The sequence below is a fragment of the Aedes albopictus genome, chromosome 3 (assembly GCF_035046485.1).
Source record: "Aedes albopictus strain Foshan chromosome 3, AalbF5, whole genome shotgun sequence".
In the NCBI taxonomy this organism is placed as follows: domain Eukaryota; kingdom Metazoa; phylum Arthropoda; class Insecta; order Diptera; family Culicidae; genus Aedes; species Aedes albopictus.
This window is the reverse complement of record NC_085138.1, coordinates 47,969,846-47,976,277: the sequence shown is the minus strand read 5'-3', so window position 1 is coordinate 47,976,277 and position 6,432 is coordinate 47,969,846. Positions and strand designations below refer to the sequence as shown.

The following is a 6,432-nucleotide window of genomic DNA, read 5'->3' as shown; positions in this document are numbered from 1 at the left end:
ACATATTTATTTAGAAATTCGTTTTACGTCATACATAGTACAACATGAAGAGTAAAAACAGCTTGAGAACATGAAAAAAATGGTACTTATTATCAAAGTTATAACAATGCCAGATAGTAGCCCTAAGTACACATTTCTTCAGCAAGCTCATTGGAACTACGAATTCGTAATTAAGGGCCATGTCATGTATACACATTAGTAATCACAACTCGTTTGTTTGACCTTTCCGTAAACCAGAATCACATCCGCATGCCCTCATTCATCACCGACCCAACGAAATCAGCGCGTTTTACGAGATGTTGATAGATCATTCGAATAACACTATTGAAGACACCAATCCGTCTCGGGAAAAACTCAAATTTATCACCTTGGGCGGCCTAATCTGTTGCGTCCAGCATTCTCTACGAGTCTTGTTCACAGAAATCAGAGCTGCGGATGCACTTCCCTCAACTTGTGTTTTCTCTGGCGTCCAACATTTTAACCGCTTGGAAGCGGCTGGAAATCCACAGCTAATGTTGCAACATATTTCGGCATTTTGTCCCGGAAATTTGCTGGTGATAATAAATGAAGCATCTATATGCTTCCTGCAGCCAGGTAGGAAAAGTTGCGGGCACGCGTCTGGCACCTCCACAGGAGCTCGAAGTCATCTAGTAGCTAGCGGACCACAAATCCGAGCATAAATTCTGGTAAAGTTGTCTTTCATTCCTGCTCTACATGAACTCGGTGCCCACGGGCAATGATATATCTCAGCTCGGATTAGTCATATCCTGTGTTCGAGCATTCTGATGTCTTCCCTATCAACTGCAACTAGAAATCCTTCACAACTTTGCCGACTTGATTACTTGATGAAAATCGAATCCTTTTCCATGGTGGGCACTCTCATCTGTGGGGTACATTTCACAGAAACGTACTGTAGATAATAATCTTGAAAATACGTACACTTTCCGACTTACCTTTGTTTATTGATTTTTACGAGCCGGTGGTATTTTATAGAATCTAAATTCGAAATTTCACTTCTAAAATTGTAATCGTTTTCGGCATGAAAACGATGAAAACATAAAAACAAGACAACATTTGAAAACTGAAATCAGGGCGTAACGTAATAACCAGTTATGTTGTTAAAATGATAATAAAAATTGATAATTCTTCCGTGAAACGACCGTATGTGTTATAATAAGTATTTTTTTGAACTTATTTGATATTCTTTTGTACATTTAAGCTTAAAATGTTAGAAAAAAATGGTAATAAAATAAAACTTGTTTGTTTGTATTCATTGATTACGCCAAAGTCTATGCTTTTACCTGTAACACTGCCGATCTGACAGTTCTTCGCATGAACTACACGCTTGTTGTGGTTCATCCCCTTTGTCGCATCAGAAATGAAGCTCTCACCTCACGCGAGACGACAACCAGAATCGCGTGACAAGAGTCGTGTGACAACGAGGTGAGATTTGTCGTCTCGTCTCGTACGCCACGCCGAATAAACGTGTGTATGTTACATAGAAAATAAATTTTGTTCATTCCTTCCTACACTGTCAAACCAAACGGTAGTTATACTTTCTACGGCAGTTTCCCATTATTTTTATTTCCAATGAAAGTGAATATTTTTTCAATCAATGCCCCAAACTTTTGTATATTCATGTATATTCATCTAATAAAATTATTAACATAATCAAAATATGAATAATGCGCCCGAAAATGGCACTGACCCATCTTGCCCCGCCCCACCCTACGAATCGAGCTGCGTCACGTCACTCTCTTTGTAAAGTGACCTACTTCAATATTAATTGTGCTCATTCTGCACGGCGAATGACTCGAGTCGACTATTCTCACCTCGTCGTCACATGACTCTTCTCACTCGATTCCGGTTGTCGACTCGAGTGAGGTGAGTGGTTCATTTTTTGTAGCGAGTAAGGAAATGAACCAAAACAAATGCGATGTTCATTCGCAGATCTGTCAATCGGGAAGAGTTTCGAGATAACGCTCGAATCAGAGCGTAATCAATGAACATCAACAACATTTTTTTAAATTCATATCAAAAATTTTAATAATTATTCAGCTAAATATCTACTAAACTAATTGAAAAACACAGTTAAAGTAATGTCGAACGTGTAATAAATAATTGGTGTAATTATGGACAGTTTAATTGCGTATTTAGATACAGATGATTATATTTATGTTTAGCCCTTATTTGAACAACGGTGGGTGTTTGATTTCTGTTTTGTTTTGCATAGCACAAACTTCGGTGTCGCACAATTATATTCGGAAATGGAATTCTTTCGGTTGGGTGGCCATGTGATAAAGACCGAAATGGCCATTCTTTTCAAGATAGGATAATAGCATCCAGATACCGTCCAGGTAAGACTAACGACAGAGGCTAAAACGCCGTTGTTTTGCAACCTAATGGCATCCAATTCCAAAACAGGAATCCAGCAAGCATCACCCGGGTTCACTTGGATCCTGCTCAATGGCCCGTCGAAGAGTCGGAAAAACACAGCGGAGTCAAGATCCGCTTAGCTACAAGATCGGCCAGCTGGAACGGCACCTTTCAGGTCATGGATCCGGACATGGGTTGTTGTAGGGTCCACTTCCGGAAGCAACTCTCGCAACGGCAAACTCCACCTCTCCAGTTCAGAAGCTTTCTCCGGTCGTTCGGGTTCACCAGACTTCCCACAGGTTCGCTGTCCGTCGTCCGCCGACGCTCCACACTATCGCAACTGTCACTCTACACGCTCATTCGTAACTGCTCAATTCGCATCATCTACACACTCAATGTAAACATAGAGAGTGCATGCCCATACAAACCCTACACCCCCATCTTTCTATAAAAAAAATGGTATGAACCTGACATCTAAACAATCTCTCTTTATGTAACACTAAAACTACAGAATCCCTTGAATTCAGCAAATTTAACCCATGCTCTGAAACGCAATATTAGCCTTATTATCACCCATCATTTACGCTATGCAACTCAATACTTGAAAACAACAATCCACAGTGCCTCCGCTGGATTTTGGCCTGCCCAGTTGCAACATTCCATAAGCAATTTAACATCAAGGACCTTCCCCACCTGCTATTGGACGAACTTGCACATTGTGAAAAACTCATTGATATATCACATCCAGGAAGTCTCGAATACCTTACGATCGAGACGGGAATCCAATTCAGCTTCTCTGGGTTAGAAATTGCAAGCCCTATCTATTAAACCAGTGTTGCTCAATCTGCGGCCCGCGGCTTAGACGCTAAATCTCAATTTAGCCCGAGGTATGCTTCAGCCCAAGCACAAAAGTAACAATTATCCATAACCTTCCCCTCCTTAATTATCAAACCCCGTCACACAAATCATCAAAATAATCCACAAAACAAGGCTCTGTGTTCAGCAGCTACCATCAACCTTCTTGCATCTTTGCATGCTCCCCAACATCAACGTGATGTGACGTGGCTCAACTATTTTCGAATAACATTTCCTTGGCTTTTCAAACCTTTTCCAATTCTAATTCCAACCTTTTATCAATGAACAACAGTCAATAGCTTTGTCAATAGTTTCACATAATGTTCACTTTTCCATGACAAGGAAATAATTTAGAGAAGCCACTCTATTCGTCAAAGTTCAATAGAATTCTATAAGCCGCACTGCACCAATGCGTCAAGCAAGTGAAAAAATGAATATAAATACTGTATATGGGAGAAACCAGACAAAGTAAGACAAAATACCTAAATTCATAGGGCAATGCCTGTTTTAACACTACTAATGTTTTAACTCTTCAACCAGCTGACTTCTTCCATTGGTGCAGAGGTTTCCGGGTCGATGTGAGTTCCCACACTTAACAAATCCAAACAAAAACATACCTCACAATTATATCTTATACCTTATACCTTTCAAAAATTTCAGTTTTCATGGCACAACACATCTTGGCCATCCACAATGCACCCAAACCTTGAAGTCACTATTTTCTCTTCTTAGTCACGTTTTCTGTCTGTGCCTTATACTTATTTGGTTTGATAGGAGCCACGTGTGTCACTCTCCAAACTTATGCTTCATTCGAACCACACACTGCTTTTCATAATATTGCTGACCCCTTCGGTGAACGGTGTAAAATTTATTAACCATAGACGTCAACTCCTTTCAACACTATACTTTATTTTTCAGCCAACTTCTCAAGTGCGCAATTCAATGACGCACAAAGTCCAGCCAAATTTTCTCATTCCAATTCCAACCATCCGCGTACATTAATCATAGCTAACGAATCTTCAACAACTAAGTTTCAGCAACCCTTGGTATGATCAACAATCCATTCTTGAATCCAGCATCCAGGTCAGTAAACAAAATATGCCTCGCTTTCCCTTCCACTCCATGCCCAAACCATCAAACATCACACGTTCGCTTGGTGTAATTGTGACAACTGTTGCATCAAATCCATCGAACTACGAAAACCCTGTTCTCCTCTTCCAAGCCAGAATCAATGGATCAATGAAGCAATTTTTTCTAGTGTTCACCGCATATAAACAAAGGCGCCAGCATATATGGGCATTAACCAAGGCATTAACATTGTGACAGCAGTGAAGTTACGTCAAACACACAAAGCTACAGTGGCGCTTTCTGTTCGCTTCATAGCGGCCGTTTTAGTTATTTTAGTGATCTATAATATACATGTATTACCCATTACAAGTACTTTCAAACCATGGAATACAATAATTCACGCCCGCACGTCTCTCGCAAGAACTATCAGGCGATAAAACGATTCTAGTGCTTCTAGTGCTCTCAAAGTCTCAAGTGCAATCTCTAAGTCAGACCAATCTTCCTAAAGGCATCCTCAAACCATGGAAACACTACACTGCCTTCAAACACAACATGCAAGGCATCGCCTCTCCATCATCCAGCCAATCATCACACTGTTCCCAATCAATGGATCCACCAATATACCCTGGTTTTCTTCAAGCAATGTAATGGAAGCACTTCCCAATTCCCAAGCAAATTACTTTATTTCCATGCGCCCCTAGCCATGGAAATGTAATACCATGTTGTGGTTACAGGAACTGCCAAAACCGCTACCAACTACTATTGTGTATTCAACGCACCCTTAAGTCATGACAACACAACACCTCGATGTCACCTGATTGCAGGAATTTACGGATCCTTTTCCAGGCGCCCCAAGCCATGGAATCACTACCTTGCTCTCATGCACCCTTGCAGGGACTTTCAAGATTGATCATTCTCTTTGATCGGCAACCCGCCACGGCTTCGATTATAACCGGCACCCGTAACGGTTAAATTCCTTTCGACCGGCACCCGCCACGGTTTCAATTGTCCTTTCAACCGGCACCCGCAACGGTTGCATTTCTTTCGACCGGCACCCGCCACGATCTTTTTGTCATTTTTAACTGGCACCCGCAACAGTTAAACTTGCTTCGACCGGCACCCGCCACGGTCTCATGTATTCTTTTAACCGGCACCCGCCACGGTTAAAATTTTCTTCAACCGGCAACCCGCCACGGTTGAAAAAAAAATTGTTCAGATAAATACCGATTGTGCAAATAATTAACATTTCCTCTTTTAACTTCACCTGCCGAGTTGTTGCTCCGTTTCTCCCATCATCACAACAACAACCAATCTGTCAGCAATTCATCTGAAAACAAACACGTTCAAGGGGCCAAAAAAACATTCACCGTATACGAGGCCTTCCATCCCATCCTCGTCGCCAATTGTAGGGTCCACTTCCGGAAGCAACTCTCGCAACGGCAAACTCCACCTCTCCAGTTCAGAAGCTTTCTCCGGTCGTTCGGGTTCACCAGACTTCCCACAGGTTCGCTGTCCGTCGTCCGCCGACGCTCCACACTATCGCAACTGTCACTCTACACGCTCATTCGTAACTGCTCAATTCGCATCATCTACACACTCAATGTAAACATAGAGAGTGCATGCCCATACAAACCCTACAGTTGTCAGTGCGAACCGAGTCGGCCGCTCCGTTGTCCCCGAGGTGCTCGAAAAGCGGAAGAAAACTACATAAACTCAGTGTTTCTGCAGAGCTTGCCGGAAGCCAAAAGGCGCAAAGTGTTCGGAGATCGGGATCCGTGTCGGGATCTCAAGATGGTGCTGATCAGTCTGTATATACTTTCGACTAGGAACAACGCCAGATTTAATACCGAGAAGACAAAGTCGGGCCAACGTCACATCTTCGATGAGATGCACTGATTGGGCAGCTACATATTCGACCCCGACTATAGATTGTAGGGTCTTTTACTATTTGGGCAGTTGCACTTATTTTGGACACTTGTCGCAATAATCAAGTAAATTTTATAACTTATTTATATTTGATTTTTTATAGGGTTAAAGACTACGTATCGGTGTACCAAAACATAAGTTATTAGGTTTAAAAATGACTTAATTATTGCGGCAAGTACCCAAAATAGGGGCGACATACCCAACTGA

At 41.8% G+C, this 6,432-nt stretch overlaps 1 long non-coding RNA gene across 1 annotated transcript; it reads left to right on the top strand.

Annotated features, from left to right (window-relative positions):
* Positions 1-1,788: 1,788 nt before the first annotated feature.
* On the top strand, positions 1,789-2,955 carry LOC134291706 (uncharacterized). The gene is made up of 2 exons (XR_009999244.1): positions 1,789-2,357; positions 2,425-2,955. It is a non-coding gene; the product is annotated as an uncharacterized LOC134291706 (long non-coding RNA).
* The last annotated feature ends 3,477 nt before the right edge of the window (positions 2,956-6,432 follow it).